The 17,171-nt window shown below is 44.8% G+C and overlaps 1 non-coding gene across 1 annotated transcript; it reads left to right on the top strand.

The window, feature by feature from the left end:
• Nucleotides 1-258: 258 nt before the first annotated feature.
• LOC111815529 lies at nucleotides 259-394 on the top strand. The gene has a single exon (XR_002820212.1). It is a non-coding gene; the product is annotated as a U8 small nucleolar RNA (small nucleolar RNA).
• The last annotated feature ends 16,777 nt before the right edge of the window (nucleotides 395-17,171 follow it).

Consider the following 17,171-nt stretch of genomic DNA (forward strand, 5'->3'; position numbering starts at 1 on the left):
TTGAAACTGTCTCATTGCTATTTGTTTATCAATAAAATTATGGAAAAAAGAAATAAGATGTTTTATGAACATATACCAATCCCCATAATGAATGAAAACATTATTTAATGAAAATATGTACAAATAAACATTTTAAATTTTTAAAAAGAAAAAAAAGAAAGAAATGTATTTCTCACAGTTTGGATAGTGGCAACGTCTGAGAGCACGGCACCCACATTTACAATGACAAAGAGAAAGGGGAACAAGGGAACACTCACATGGTCAGGCGCAGTGGTTCTTACCTATTCCTCCTTCAGGCAGGCAGACCAGAACGCAATCACTAGAGTTCCCAAAATATTTGGTTAACATGTTTGTGTAATCAGAAATTACAATACCCTGATGGCTCCTATCTGATTCTTCTTCCTGGATACAGAAAGAAAAGAAGAAGAGAAGAGAAGAGAAGAGAAGAGAAGAGAAGAGAAGAGAAGAGAAGAGAAGAGAAGTTGCACTTGGAGAGATTGCTTTTATAACAAAGATACTCTGGGATAACTCATCCATTCGCCCAGCAAATGTAAAGGTCCTACCTCCAGTACCATCACAGTGACAATGAAACTTCAACATGAAGTTTGAAGAGCACTTTCAAACATAGGCCTGTTGGTTTTGTGTTTAGGATTTGCCTTCTTTGGTTTCTATTATTTAGTATGCTAATGATGGTATTTATTAACTCCGGTATCACTACTCACTTCTTTTATCTTAAGTGCCAAAACTTTTGCATACTTATTGTTTTAAATTAGGAACATATTTTTAAATACTACCTAAAATTAAAATAAGTACTTAAATTCTATTACCAATTTTTGGCTTACACAGATAACACTAACTTGTATCATCTGAATTCCATATTCAAATAAACACATTAAAATGTTACATTGGCAAGATACATCAGTCAAACCAATTAATCCACGAATGCTAACTAAATCAGAAATGTGTTTATGTATATACTAGAAACCATGCAGTCACTCAACACATGCTGTACAATAAAAAAGTATTTTCCATAATATGTTTAGTCAAAAATGATTTAGTGTTCTGAATGTTAAAGTTAAAGTTAATTAAAATTAAATATGATTTAAAATTTCATTATTCAGTCACTTCAGCTACATTTTACATGCTCAATAGCTGGCTTTCTTGCTCAATATTAGACCACAGAGCCTTAGGCTGTCTCTCTCTTTTTTTTCTTTTTTTGCAGAACCAGGGATTGAACTCAGGCCCTTGCACTTGCCAGGCAAGTGCTTATTCCACTTAGCTATCTCCCTAGCCCCTGTCTCTTTTTAATAGAATCAGTATTAAGATTCAAATCTGATTCCCAATCCAGTATGCCTCCCTCAACACTTCAATGCTTCTCAAGCAAGAACGTCGGACTGTAAGGAGACATTTTTGTGGCCTCCTGGGTTCAACGTCCCCAGGCTGGGCTTAAGAGAGCCAACATCAGTCTTCAACAACTAGGATACTAGCAAGAAACAGGCTGAGAGAACAGACTCGGATCCACTTGGAAGCAAAGGAACATCAACCACTTCCAACAGCTGTGGCTTTGAGACACACAGATATCTGGGCTCATTGAAAGCGGAGATAAGGGCAGAGGATGGATGTGACTTTCTCATAAGAGAGGCCACGAGGCCAGCAATGACTTGTAGGATAGGTGGCACAGAGAAAAGATGGAGCTTTGAGTTCAGTTCTGAGATGTGTGCTGTCCAAACTGTGGCATGGGAACAAGGGGACCAAAAGGAAAGGGTGAAAACAGGATGGGGTTGGGGTTGGGGAGGGGTGCCACACCACACTCCTTTATTCCCATGAGTTGCTTTCTTACTCTGTGACTTGTTGGCACCTTCCAGTATTTGGCTCCTCTAGAGGGGCCACCTCTTATTCTGTGTTGTGCCTCGCAGGCTGGTTTCGACTTCTCCATATTGTAAGTTGTATAGTTCTCTGCATTTTGCAGAAGTTTCCCTTTCCTTACTGGACTAGTGCCATTCATAAAATCACTCCCTTATTGAGAGAATTCTGAATGCACTTTTTGTGTGTGGTGTGGGGATGAAATCCAGGGTCTTGGCAAGCGGGGGATCAAAGCCATTCTAGGCAAGCACCCAACCACTGAGTCATGCCCCCCATCCTCCAGCATGTACTTTCTGTCTCATTCTGTCTCAACTGATCTTTATCCAATTTAAGGTTGGTTGGATTTTTTCAATTCATGTGATTGTAGACTTTGTCAAGTTTGGAAAATGTCATTATTCCTTCAAATATTTCTTCTGCTTTCTCTACCATCCTTAAGGATTCCAGCCAGATTGTGTTAATTAGTATATTCTCATGGATCACTGTAGATGTGTTAATACTTTATTTTTGGTATTCCTTTCTGTAGCTTGGCTAGTTTCTGCTGCTGTATTTCCAAGTCCACTGGTCTTTTCCTCTTCATTGTCTACTTAGTGAATCTTTCATTTCATATATGGTACTTTTGAGCTCCTAAAGTTCCATTTGTTTCTTTTTTAGAGCTTCTATTTTATTCTTCTACTTTTATGGCTTTCATTACACCCTTGAGCATATTTATACTAGTATTGTTATGTCCTTGCCACTCAGGAACATGCTCTGTGTTATTTCTGCTCTGTTTGTATTAACTGTTTTTGTTTTATTTATAAACTACATTTTGGGGACTGGGGAGATAGCTCAGCAGTCTAAGAGCCTGCCTGGCAAGCACAAGGACCTGGGTTCAAAACTGGGTGTGGTGGAGCATGCCTGTAATCCCAATGCTGGGGAGGCTGAGACAGGAGGATCACTGCAAGTCCAAGCTACATAGGAGACCCTGTACCAAATAAATAAATTAAATTAAATATTTTAAAAAATAATAGACTACATTTTTTTTCTTCTTTGGATGTCTAATAATTTATGCTTTGATGTTGGTCTCTACCATTTGGAAGTGTGTGAGAGTAAAGCTGATTAAGAACAGTGTGAAAGTCACAGTTTTTATCTCTGATAATGGGTACTTGAACTTTATGGAGGAAAATGATGAAGTTCTGGTTGCTAGATTTGGTCACAAATGTCATGCTGCTGGTGACATTTCTGAAGGCCATTTTAAGTTTGTTAAAGTAGCCAGTGTCTCCCTTTTGGCTCTCTACAAAGGCAAGAAGCAAAGACTGAGATCAGAAATTTTGATGATGAAAAGATATTAACAATAAATTTTCATGTTAAAAAAAAAAAAAGACTCAAAGAGCTCAGAATTTCCAGAGCACTTTCTCTGCCGGTTTCATAAATTCCAGCTACCTCAGTCTCCCCAAACTCCGACACTTTCCTCCTCATCTCAGCAAGACCACCATGCCCACCCCCAGGCAGAGCTGGGAATACAGTAAGGATCACTTCACTGGTTTTCCCTTCATTGAGGGATCCCACCCGGCACTTTGTGTTGTCTAAAGAAAGCAACTGGATCCCACATTTTGCCCAGTGTCCTAGTTGTTTACTGGTGAGAGGGCAAGTTCAATCCCAGTAAAAGCTCATGTCTGGAAGCAGAAGTTTCTTCACAGAAATTGCTCTTTTTTGTGCTTCTAACTTTGTTTTTGCTGAAGTCAATACAGATAACTCTCTGGGCAAGTCACGCTGCCTTCTCCACCTACTTTCTTTCCTGCTGCCACTCACAGGCCAGTACTTCATCAAGCATGCTTCCTTCACCCCAGGAACCTAAGCGATTGCATTTCCTTTGCTTTTTGTTGTAGCAACCCAGCTGTTCCTCTAGCGTTTTCTCTGCTGGTGTTACTTCACTGTCGCTTTTTCTGTGGTGGGTACCCTCTCGGCAAGTGCTCCAGCTCTTTTTGGGGATTCCTATTTAGGGCTTGGGGGTTGGCAGTCTGTCTACTGGCTGGATCAAACAGGCAGCAAAGGATTCTCCCCATAGCTGGTTTCCCTTTTGGTAAAAGCCCAAATATCGCCTCAAGCTTGCTCTTTCTTTCTTTCTTTCTTTCTTTCTTTCTTTCTTTCTTTCTTTCTTTCTTTCTTTCTTTGTCTCTTTTGAGACAGGGTCTCACTATGCAGTTCAGGCTGGCCTTGAGCTCATTTTGTAACCCAGGCTGGTCTCAAATCACAATAATCCTCTTGCCTCAGCCTCCCAAGTGCTAGAATTACAGGTGTGTGCCACTACATCCTGCAGTTTTGGTTTTGTTTTTTTGGTACCAGGAATTGAACTCAGGACCTTACACTTGCCAGACAGGCACTGTTTTGCTGAGCTATCTCCTATATCATCCCCAGCACTATTTCTAAAATAAAGACCTGGGCTGATGAGATAGCTCAGCAGACTGAAGTGCCTGCTTGGACAAGCTTAGGCAAGCACAGGGACCCCATTCGATCTCGGGTACCACATGCTGCACCAGCCCTGCCCCCAGGGCTGGTTAAGCTGGTCAGAGTCCAGGCCTATAATCCCAGCTCTGGGGAGGCTAAAAACAGGAAGATCACTATCAGTCTGAGCTGCATAGTGAGACCCTATAACAACCAAATACATTGAAAAAAAAAAAAAAAAAAAAAGTAAACACCTTACTCTCTTCATTTTAAAATTTAAAAATACATAGATATAGGATGTCTCAGTTATTTTTCTCTTGTTGCTGTGACAAAATACCCAACACCTAAATGTAAGGAAAGAAAGGGCTATTTAGCTCACAGGTTGTGGAGGTTCCAGCCCGTACTCAGCTGCCTCCAAGACAGAGTGCCACATGCAGAGGACAGCAGTTCATGGCGGCAGAAAACAGCAAGGAGCAAACGCAGAAGCGAGGAGTGGTGGCAGCGGTGGCAGTAGTGGCGAGGCAAGCCTGTCTCCTTTTCTTCTATTGCCTCCAGGCTACCTGCCCCAGGGTGGGTGTGGCCCGCACACCCATAATCCCAGCAGTCCTCAGACCCACAATCCCAGCCTTGGATCCTGAATTAATCGAAAAGTCTAGAACCACACCCTAATGACTGTGACGGCATGAGGCTTTGCAGGGACAACTACACACAAAACGTAACATAGAACCATATTATTTTCTACACACAAACTGTGTAGATGAGAACATAATAAACATCTTCCCATCCAATATCCAACTTTTTTAAAAAAAATTAAGCATTACAGATATAGTTGGAGTCCTCAAGGTATGTCTCCTGTCTGTATTTATCTTCCTAGCCTTCTCCTAGAAAGTTACAAGGTTCTGAAATTCATATTTTTAATTTTCTCTCTCTGTCCACTCCCCCATCCACCCTGTCTCTCTGTGTTGTTTAGGGACATAGACATATAAAATTTTATGTGTATGTGCCTGTACACACATTTAGACTCTCCATATAACCCTAAGCAAGCAGTAAATAGCATTTTACACGTTTGTGGCTCCATTCATGCTTCCATCCAGGGTTGTTGCTTTTCTGAGCTGCTGTGTCTGGACACAGAGAGCAAAACAAAGAGACATTGAAAAGAGCTCTAATTACCAGGACTAAAGACGCTCCCAGGAGAGAGGTTATCTTAGGGGAACGGGAGTCACTTAACCGCTTGCCTCAATATACGGCTGTGGTAGTCTCCAGGGAAGGATGATTCTGGCTACAGTAAAGGTTTGCCATTTGTTTTGGTTTCCTGAACTCACGGCTGAATTCTGGAGAGAACAAAAGGGCGACATAGAAGGACTCCAGTGGTTCCACCAGCTCTGATGTGGCCACCCTTGCTTAACTGTCATGTGCCTGTTCTGTGACGGGTGTAAAGCATTTGCCCCGATTCCGCACAGGCTCCTCAAAGTCCCTGTTTTATAGGTGAAGAAACTAAGGCCATAAGGACTTTAGCTATAGTTTGCTCCTGAATACCAGACCCTCCTCCAGGTTTTAATGTGCACTGTCACCTGGAGAGTCAGTAGCAAGGTTAAAGCCCGCATGTCTAAGACCTCTCCCTGCCTGTCGCCCCTCCCAGCTAGCAACTGCAGGATTGAACTCTTACAGCCAGGTCTGACCAAGGACTACCCTCTTCTAAAACCCTCCATAGCTCCCCAGCACCCGAAGCCTCACCTGGGCATTCAAAGTCTTTCATCATAGACCCCAGCCTACGTTCTTAGCTTTATCTCCTACACTCTCCTACATCCAGCCAAACTGAACGCTTTTTCTTTTTGCTGCTCTTCAAATGGCTCCACACATTCCTGTTGTGGTGACCTTGTTCTGTCCTCCTGTCCTGTCTCTTTCCTCTACAAACCTGCCCAGTGAGAGTTTATGCATTCTTCGGAGTCAGCTTTCAATTTCCAGCTCTTCCCTGTGACTTGTTCTTTCTTTCGAAATCAGAATATTAATTTTCGTCCCTTAACCCCATCTGTGTCTCTGGCGCATATCTTCTGGAAGTATTCTGTGACTGCCTGTGCATTTGGCTTTTTCACCCACGAAACTAAACTGCAAGAGCGCCTAAACTGTCTTTCTCTCATCTTTGCTTCTTAAACTCCTCCCACAACCTGTGAGGAGGCAGCGCTGGGTTAGTTCACTAAACTGATATAGTCCTTTCTCTCTTCAACAAAACCAACACTCACATAATTCTTGTCAAAATACAGAGTCCAGCTTGTGAAAGGAATTGAACTGCATCTTACACAAAGCTGTGGGAGTGGGACTTAGCTACTGAGATCAAGATGAGATAAACTGAGAAGAAACTGGGAAAGCAGGAATTTTGCTTCCTCGGTAAGAGGATCACAAAACAATGGTTTGCATGGTGGTTAGAAATTAGGAACACAAGGTAGGTGAGCGTGTGTGTGTGTGTGTGTGTGTGTGTGTATGTGTGTGTGTAAATCTGTTCATGGGTGTACGTATGGCATATCCGGGGAGGTCACCCGGCCTGGTTTGTGCAGAGTGAGGGCTGGCTGCCTTGTCCCTGGGCTTTGGCACTGCCACAGCGGGTACTAAGAGGTGTCCTAGGCTCTGGGTTTTCTCCTCTGTGGCCCTCCTGACTACTAGGCATGATAAAATGCTGAGAATCACAGCGTCCACACATTTGTTTCTGACTTGATTTTTTTATTTTCCTTAAAGAAGAAAACGAAGTTTGTGTTGCTTGTACAGTTTCCTTCTCTGCTCTGGCCTACTCCAGGCTGTCAGCCCAGTCTCATCTTCCCCCAAATTAATATACAACATGTCATCACCCCTTTTTAAAAATAAAGATTCAGCTCTGCAGCTTTCATGACCTTAAATACTCCAGGAACTCAACATGTATAACCTTGCATTCCTCTTCTCTTGCCTTTTTCTTCCTTCCTCTGACACCCCTCTCTTCCACCTCCCACAAAAGAAAACTGGCTCCCCTTTTAGGCTTTTTGTTCAAGCCTTCCAACGCATTTGGTCACCCAGTTCAAACCCTTGGCATCATTTCCAAAGCCATCTCCGACCTTATGTTTATTTATTTTTTTAATTAATTAATTTTTTTTTTCCGGAACCGGGGATTGAACTCAGACCCTTGCGCTTGCCAGCGAAACACTTATTCTACTGAGCCATCTCCCCCCGGCCTCTCCGACCTTATCTTTAATCACAGTGCCCTAGCGTTTCTTCTGCAGTGTCTCCTCACATCTATTCTGAAGACCAGGCTTCCCCTATGCTCCTCCTCACCAAGGAATAAGAGATGGAGCAGGGTTAGGAAATTCTTCTCCCTGAAGTACTCATCCTGCCTTTGCAGATTCTTATTTCTTATTTCTCAGATTCGAGATTCTCATCTCCCTCAAGGAGCTGAGGATGTAGAGTGTTTCCCTCAAATCTCTATGGGAAGCCAGGTGTGGTGGCACATGCTTGTCACCCAGCACTCTGGGAAGCTGACACAGGAAGATTGAAAGTGTGAGCCGTCCCTGAGCGACCTAATGACTTAACAGCAGGCTGTCTCGAGATAAAAAAGAAAAAGGGCCAGGGGTGTAGCTCAGTATGAAGGCTCCAGGCTCAATCCTCAGTGCAAAAGAAAAAGAAGTTCTGTGGGCCGGCTGAACACACTGACCGCGCAGCTGAGTCGCTCCTGTTGCAAACCCTCAGCACCTGCACACGGAATCCTCTCAGCCAGCTGCTTTCCATTTCCCCACCCAGCGTTCTCAAACCACGACTTTCTTTCGACACTGCATCTTTCTTTCATACACGTGTCAGTGTCTGCCCTCTCCTCAGGGCTTGTGGACACTGCTGCTTCCACACACACGGGCATCTGGGGAGGGGGCAGAGGCTCACTGTCTTTCCACCTCCTTCTACACACTCATCCAGCAGAGCGAGTCTTCCAGGAGCTCCATTTCTTCTCTGTATCCTGACTGTCACCCTTTGTCTGATCTCTTTCCTGCCTGACTGCATGAGCCAACCGCTTAATGTACATCTCACAAAGGTAGTGTCCAACGGACCATGTCCACCTCTTCTTCTGTTGTCTAAGTGACACTGCTGTCCACCTGGATACCATGGAGCCATCCTGTCTCCTGAACCCTGTGCACACCCAGTCACCCACCAAGTCATTCTATTTATCTGTCATAGCTCCGTCCGACACTGTACCCCCTTGAGGATGCCTCTCCCCTGGCTCATTATGCCTGCCATCCTGGTCCTCTGGCCTCAGCCTCTGTAATCACTTCATCCTCCACACAGACAACAGGGTCCTACAATACAAACTAGATCACTCTTGGGCAGATAAGCCCTTCTGTGTGAACCCACTGCCTTGAAGAGAAGTCCCACAGCTGCACACCAGGCCAGCTTCCCGCCCTGGCCTTCCACAGGCGCAGCTCCTGTGATGGGAAGCTCAGACTCCCTCCCTTGGGTTCCTGACCTGAGCTCCACTCTCTAGGCTCTGTCCCCAGTGCATGGATGAGTTCCCTTTTCTTTGTGCCCTGGAGGGCTGCTGGTTCCTCAGTGCTCAGATGCAGAGCCCTCCTGCTCCCCACTGTGGGATGAGGCCTCCCCTTCCTCCTCTGTCCCGCTGTCTGGCTCAGCACTTAGTATTTGGCATTCGCTACGGTGTGTTTGTTGTGTTTGTGTTTGCTTCGCCTTACAGACTCCCTCAGAGAGGTAACTGCATTTTTCCTTCTTCGTATACTTAATCCTTGACCAGAAAATAGCCAACAATAAGCGCTGAGTGTCTGTTGAGTAAACAAATGTACGTTTTTCAACTCTCACCCCCACTGCTTTCTCTAGAAACTACTTTCTGCAGTCAACACCCGTTTGCAGGGTGGGGACATCAAACAGGGTCTTTTAATTGAACTACATTTCTCAGTCCTCCCCCCTTTAAAAATATTTTTTATTTTGAGACAGAGTCTCGCCATGTCTCTGAGTTGCCCAAGCTGAGAAGACACTTGGATTTTCCTGCCTCAGCCTCGCAGAGTGAGTGCACCACCCCGGGCTCAATCAGCACCTCTTCTAACCTTCCCTTTCTGCTCAGTGCTGCACTTCCACACCTTCCCATTGTTTCTCCTGTTGCGTCCCCATAGACAGTGCTGTAATGGGCAGGGTGGGGACATGGTAAGCGGGATCCTCAGAGCTGAGCGATGTGCAGCAAGCAGATACCTTCCCTTACCTCTCTGCTCTTCCTCTACTTGTGCGATTGCACTTGGTCCTGAGGTCCAGCTTAAACTGCCCCTCCTCCATCTCACATAAGGACCGCACAAGGCTTCTTTAGAGCGCATCATCTTGGCGCTCATCGGATGCTACCCTGAGAGACAAGTTATGGATTCCTGACTACACACCACATCTCTTCCTCTTGAACTTTTGTTCCCCAAGACCACAGTGTTTATCTCTAGGCCCTGCTCATAATCGACCTTCCATACAGAAGTGGTGGCGTTTGCTTTGTCCATCAGTAGCCAGCCATCCTGGTTTTCCCAGGACTGAGCAGGCTCCTGGAATGGGGGGCTTTTAGGGTTATAATTGGGACAGTCCCTAGCAAGCAAGGATGAGATGATCACCTAAACTCAAGGATGAGCGGATCCTTTGAGCTGCTCTTGATGTCTGTGTGCCATTGTGTGGCGCAGCCGCTGGTGCATATTCCCTGCTCTGTCTCCAGAGTGGAGCTTTTATTTTCCTCTCTGGGTTGCACCCAGAGTTTTATGCATGCTCAGTGAGCATGCTAACTTGGAGGCACACTCCCAGCTTTTTAAAAAAAAATTGAAGCTGGATGTAGTGGCGAACAGCTATAATCCCAGCACTTCATGGAACTGAGGCAAGAGGATTAAAAATTCAAACTCAGCATGGGCAATTTATTTTTTTCATATTTTTGCGGTTGTTTCCTAGTACATGTTTGTAGGACATAGTGTTCACATTCCCCGTGTGAAGTCGACACATGTATATAACACGTCTCAGTCTACTTTTCACCCTCTGTCCTGCCCCTCCCTCTCTTTTCCTCTGTCTCTTGATTCTCTTCTTTGAGAAAGATCCCTCTCCCTACTTCCTATGATCTATCTCTTGTTTTGCTCTCTCTTGACACTTCAGGGTTCACATATAAGAGACACTGTGTGATACGTAAGCTCATGTAGCTGATGGATTTCACTTAACATTATGGTGTCAAGGTACGTCCATTCCCTACAAAGGATTCTAGTTCATCTTTCTTCATGTCACTCCACTGGGCATAAGCATCAAATGTGATATTTGATTGGGCATAAATATCACATTCTCTTTATCCATTCATCTGCCGATGGGCAGCTAGACCAAGAGTTAGCTATTATGAATTGTAAACATGGGTGTGTATGTGTAACTAGTATGTCTTTAACTCTTTGGGGAGGATACCTACAGGAGGAATAGCCAGGTCAAATGAAATTTCTAGTTTCAGTATTTCTGTGGAATCTCCACACTGATTTTCATAGTAGTACTATTTTATACTCCCAGCAGCAATGTAGAAGAATTCCTTTGTCTCCACAGCCTCACGAAGATTTTTTATTGTATTTCTTGATGATAGCCACTTTTTCTGATACATTTTCTCTGACATTTTCCAAACTAAATGAGACCCTTTCTCCTATCATCATAAAGAATTATTATGATGTGTGTGTTCACTTCTTTATGTTGTCCCTTCCCACAGGTTAAAAAGAAGATCAATACATTTTTTATCTCTTCGTTCTTGGGGTGTCACTTGCCAGATACAAGGAAGGCTCTTCAAAAATGTTTGTTGGGTTGAATTAAAGTGTAGGACCTCACGCCAACCTCAGGCTTTGTAGTTCCTCTCTATAGACGCAAAGGTGTATGGCAGGAGCTGAGTCTTCAAACTATACTGCGGCTCCATGTCTACATAGGATAAGGATCTAGTACACCACAGGTTAGCTGACAATAATGATTATACGTATTTGGATGGGGCAAAATACTTCACAGGCGTGGAGAAGGAGCTGGGCAATAATCAGAAGTGTAAGCACATCGCCATGTCTTAGGGGATCAGCGATAGCCCTGCTGTGCTGACAGGCTGCATTAACCCCATCTGCAAGTCCTATGTACTCCTCATTCAAAATAATAAAGCAGATTATCACTGACCTGGTGGACCCAGCATAGTAACGCAGACAATAATGCATAACAAACTGAGACCAGATGATAAACTTAACAATAAAAGGGAAAAAATGGCAGCAAACTAGCCAGACAGACAACGTGGAATTTGTCCCTGAAAACTAGCAAAGTGCTGAGTTTAGTTCAGAAAAAGCAAATTTTACACGGTATGTTATTAGTCAGGACATTTCGTTGAACATGAAAACAAACATGACAATTAGTCAGGACATCTCCTCCTGGAGGTTATAATTATTGCTTTAAACAATTTTCGGATTTGGATTGACTTAAGCCTGGAGAATGACCGAGTTGGTTCATCTTGAGGCTGGGTACAAAACTGACCCTGCCTGTGCTGATCAACTATGAAGATGATGTCCAACTTTCATACTTTGTTGGTGCATCACACGCAGTTATACATGAATGAATGAATGTAAATAAGCCTCTATGGGTTGTGCAAAGGTGTAGTAGAGTCTAGAGTAGTGGCTTTCAGATTTCTTCAGATTAAATACCTATAAGTGAGTGATGGTGAATCATTTAGAGCTTTCAGTGATATAGACAGCCCCTTGGCATGCGTGCCATACATTCACCACCACTGCTATAAGTCCTGCTGCTTAAAAATGTGAATTTTTAAACCTGAATAATTATATATATATATATGTATTATAAAGAAACAGATACAATTAGTTGCCATCAAGGTTGAGGGTAGAGGAGGGGCCTGCCCCGTAGCTCAGTTCTTTAAGTGGCTGCTTCAACAAAGCAGTCAGGCTCCGGTTGCTTTGGTTCCATCCCCACAACACAAGACAGCCAGTCATGCCTTGAAGGCATTCTGAGGAAAAAAAAAAAAAAAAAAAAAGGTTGAGGGTAGAGACTGACAGGACACAGGGGTGGGAATAAGATTTTTCCTATTACCTTATCACTCCTTTTGGATTCTAAATAATGTGAATGTATTTAAATAAAGCAGCAAAACTAACATTGTTTATGGTAAATCAGATATTACCTTGATTTAAATTTTGGTATAGTAAAGTAGTAATAGAAGCAAAACTTTTCAAGAGATGCAAGGGAGAAATGCTAATTTTGTATATTTCAAGAATGCTACTATCAGATTATTTGATTCTGCAGATAGTGTCTTGGTTTGATGTCTGATTGGAGCACAGTGTGGGATTCATGACAGTTTTTTGAGTGCCACTGGGGGTTGAACCCAGGCCCAGCACAGAGTTACATTGCCAGCTCCGTTTAATTTTTTTATTTTGAGACAAGATCTCACTCAGTTGTTCAGGCTGGCCTTGATCCTCCTGCCTCAGCCTCCTGAGCAGCTAGCATTACAGGCTGCTAATGTGCCAGGCAGCAATCCTGGCTCTTAAGTAAAGAGTGTTGACAGTGAAAACTTGGCTTGGATATATGTTAGAGAATTTCACAATGATCTGAGTAGAACATTCTCTCTGATACACTCTGTAAAACCATGAGAGGGGTTGGGTATGCGGCTCAGTATGGTGCTGCTTAGCTTTGGGAGGCAATGCAAAACAATAAGACATTAAAAGACCATCACTTTGATATTATGGATATTGTGATTTCATGAATTATTTCCCCTTAGTAAGTTTAGCATCGTGAATAAAAGACAGAGTATGCATACAAATGGCTATGGACTAAGGAGGTCAAGTCATGTGAGGGCTAACCAAGGACTTTGCCAGTGACTTGATTTTCCTCTGAACTAGAGCTACAAAAAGGATCTTCACAATGGGCTTAGAATGAGACTACCCCCCCCCTTTTAAATGTATTTGGTTGTTACAGGGTCTCACTATGCAGCTTGGACTCATAGTGATGCTCCTGGTTTGCAGCCTCTCCAGCTCTGTGATTACAGGGGTAAACCACTACGCCCATACTCTGGCCAGCTTAGCCCACCCTAGGGGTGGGGCTGGCACAGCATGTGCTGCTGGGATGGAACCATGGTCCCTGCACTTGCCTAAACTTGCCTAAGCAGGCACTTTAGTCTACTGAGCTATCTCGCTGGCCCCAAGACCCTCTTTCTGCTTCTGGGACACACGCAAGTAAGCACTGACCAGGAAGTCTCTACTAGATGGTTCTTGGGATCAGATCTCCAAGATCCAGATACTTTATTTAAGGTAGGAAAATAAGTGTTTGAGGGCTCGGGGAGATAGCTCAGTAGAAAAAGCACTTGTCTGGCAAGTACACGGTCCTGAGTTCAATTCCTGCTACTGCAAAAAAAAGAAAAGAAGTGTTTGACAAGTACAAGTACATATAAAATTGTCATCTGTATGATTTTCACTCCTCAAGTGAATTTTCCTTCATTCACATTGAAAGCCAACATAAGCCTTGTGAAGAGTGCTCCCCCACAACATAGAAATGTGGAAAGTAAGGCTGCCAGGCCAAGTGATGTGATGGGACATACTTGCTCAGTAATTCAAAGTCATGCCTTTTGCAGCTTGGGCTACTTGTTCCCCCCTAAAACATCAGGTGACTTAAATTTGTAATGCCATTGTCTCTTCAGGTTTTGATCTGCTCTATCTTTAAAATTTTGCTCACACTTCTTCCCCAGTAGGCCATTTGGGACAAAATCCTGAGTTTTCTTGTACCAAACCTCCCAAGAACTTATTTCCAGTATCTACTTTTCTCTCTCTCTCTCTCTCTCTCTCTCTCTCTCTCTCTCTCTCTCTAGGAATCATACTTAGCTATGTCCCCAGCCCATTTTTTTAACTTGACATAATCTCCCTGAGTTGGCCAGGCAGGACTCACACTTGCTATCTTCCTGCCGCAGCCTCATAGTCCTGGGACTATAGGCATGATCACCAGGCCCAATTCCAGTATCTATTTTCTGTCTACTCTATCGACTCTGTTTTCTACTGCCTATTATTTATTACACTCCAGTATAAATTTTAGTTTTACTGTATTGGTCTATTTCTTATCCTTTCTTATTTTATATGTTACCATTATTATAAATAGTGCTACTTCCAGTTTCTAGACATTTATCATAGATTTTAATAATATTCAGATGACCATGAAATTATGCTTTCAAACTTCCATATGTGCAAAATTAATTTAGGAAGCTTGTTAAAAATAGATTAATTGCTACTTTTCCATAGGTTCAAATTCAACATAGCAGGGTGAAGCCTGGATTCCACATTTTAATATGCACTCCGGGGATTCTGAGGCAGGTAATCCAATAACCACACCTGTGGAAATTTTGCTGTTGAAAGCTGGAAGTCAGATTGTTCTATATGATATGTATCCTGTGCTCAACAGGTGACACATATGTGCTAAATACCTGAGTTCATCATCTCTTGGTCTTTATAAATTTTAGGGGAGAAAGAGATACTACCTAAGAGCCCACAGTGAAGAGACTACACTTTCTGGCCAGATTATCATGAACAGTTTCATAAAGGATAAATTGAACTAGGTTTTGCAGAAAAAAATCGATTTCACCAAGCTTCAGAGAGAAGGTGTTTTAAATGTTGGAAAAGAAAAAGCAAAGTTCAAGGAAGCTTTGTGGTATCAGGAAGGAAAATGCCAGCAGGGTGTGGTGGTACAGCCTGTAATGCCAGCAGTCGGGAGGCTGAGGCAGGAGAATCACTGTGGGTTCCAGACCAGCCTGGCTACAAAGTGAGCTCAAGGCCAGCCTGAACTGCTTAGTGAGACCTTGTCTCAAAAAAAGACAAAAAATTTTTTAAATCTAAAAAGGAAGGAAAATGCTCTGCACTCAAGCTGAAAGAAAAAAGGGAAAAGCAGAGAGGGAGGGAGCGAAAGGAACTATGTAGACACTTGACAGGATTTACACATAGAAAGACATCTAGGCCTCAGGTGGAGGCTGCGATTTGGACTCTATTCTGTAGACATTGGGTTCTTCAAATGAGCAGATAGGCTGAAAGCAACCTTTGGGGAGGCCGACCCGGCAATGACTTTGCAAGCCCTGCACCATCTTTGGGTCTTGGCTATGCAAACTATCAGGAAGGGCTGCTTTTAAACCTTTATGAAGGTAGATTCGACACGACTTGGATGAGAAAGACAAGGATGTTCAAATGCTGCTGAGGTTTGAACCTTCTAGACGGGGAAGACGATACAATCTGGATAAGAAATGTTTTAAGTATTCAGCGCATGGACTTCTACAGTTTGATCCTGTATTCAGTGACAGAATCTTGTATGCACGTGCATTAAGTCGCTTTGCCTAAATACACATTATTTTTATTATGTCGAAAGGAAAAGACCTTGCAGAAGACTACAGACTGGGGACCACAGCAAAGGCAGACTGTTCAGAGCACGTATGGTTTAAGTATGATTACATGGGAAGCACTGACAAAAACTTAAGATGGATCGTGCTGCTTTTTTCAAGGAGTTTAAAAGCTAGACGGTCCCTCCAAGGCAGTGATTCCCAAGAGTAAACGGCAAGATATTAAATGCACAAAACCTCAGATCACCAAATTTGTGGTCTGTACTCGTGCTGGAGTCCTTTTAAAGGCCTTTGGCTGAAGACCGGGTGAAAATTAACTGGCTACTTAGGAATGAGAAACCTGTTTTTGGAGGACATGGACTTGCAGAACTCCGCTCTCGGGCTCAAACCCTACGGCAGAGCAGCTCTCTGGGGCCGCGGTGCCTAAACTACAAATTTGTTCGCGAACCATCAATCTTGCGGTTTAGAGCCAGCGAGGCTCTAAGGCCCGCCCGGAAGAGCAGCACCTCACGCTGATTGGACAGGCTCACTCTCTCGCTTAAACCCGAAGCTCCTTCGCCTGTCAATCATACTGCTTCTGGGCCCAACCCTTGCCCCGCCTCCTGTGACGTAACGCGTGGCGCTAGCTCGTGTGCACTTTAGCCCTCAAATTCCCCATCCGTCGCCCAAGTTCCTCATTGGTCAATAGAGATGAGGAAAGAGGAAAGACTCTCTATTTTGCTCTTTAAACTACCCCCCTCTAGTTTTTCCCTCGTCTCACAAGCTGTCAGGAGAGTAATTATAGCCCAGAGCTGCGCGCAAGCGTGCAAACGGACCCGCTGGTGGAGGGGCACGTCTCTTCCCTCCCGGGAGAATTTATTACGCGATTGTGACGCAGATGGCACTCGCTCGCAGCCTTCACTTGCGATTGGTTGTAGACTAAGTCGGTCAGTCAAACAGCCACGCCCCCTTCCTCAACCTTCACCTCGCGCCTCCCGACTGCCCTAAAGGCCACACCTCGCCCGCCTTCAGCCGCTTGGCCCTGCGATTGGCTGAGGGTGCTGGCATGCTTTCCCACCCCTACCCCCTCCGGAGCCCTGAGAGGCGGGCGGGACCCTGCGGAAGTTGTCAATCAAACTCTTCCCGCCCCCCGCCTGGCCTTCCCCGGGGTCGCGCGCTCTGGAGCGCGCGCGCACACGCACCCCCCCTCCCGGCGCCCGTACCAACCACCTTCTCAAGTTGTAGCGGCCGCTCGCCCTGGGCTCTCCGTGGGCGGCCGGCGGGCGCGCGGGGGTGGTGGTTCGCACCGCGCGGCGCTGCCCGGGGCTAGTGTGTGCGCGCACAGCGTGCCGGCGGCCGGTCGCGGTTCCCGGCCATGCGGAGTGGGCGCTGACAGGGCGAGAGGGCACCGCGGCGGAGCTGCGAGCGGACCCGCGATGGCAGCGCGCCAGGAGGAGGCTCCGGGCTGGGCGGACGGCGCTGCCAGCGGGCGCTGAGGCGCTGCCCGGCGGGCACCGGGGCTGACGGGACGAGAGGCGCACTTGGCGCCCGCCCCGCGCGCCCGGAGTCAACA

This window comes from Octodon degus, unplaced genomic scaffold (assembly GCF_000260255.1).
Source record: "Octodon degus isolate 3935 unplaced genomic scaffold, OctDeg1.0 scaffold00017, whole genome shotgun sequence".
NCBI lineage: Eukaryota > Metazoa > Chordata > Mammalia > Rodentia > Octodontidae > Octodon > Octodon degus.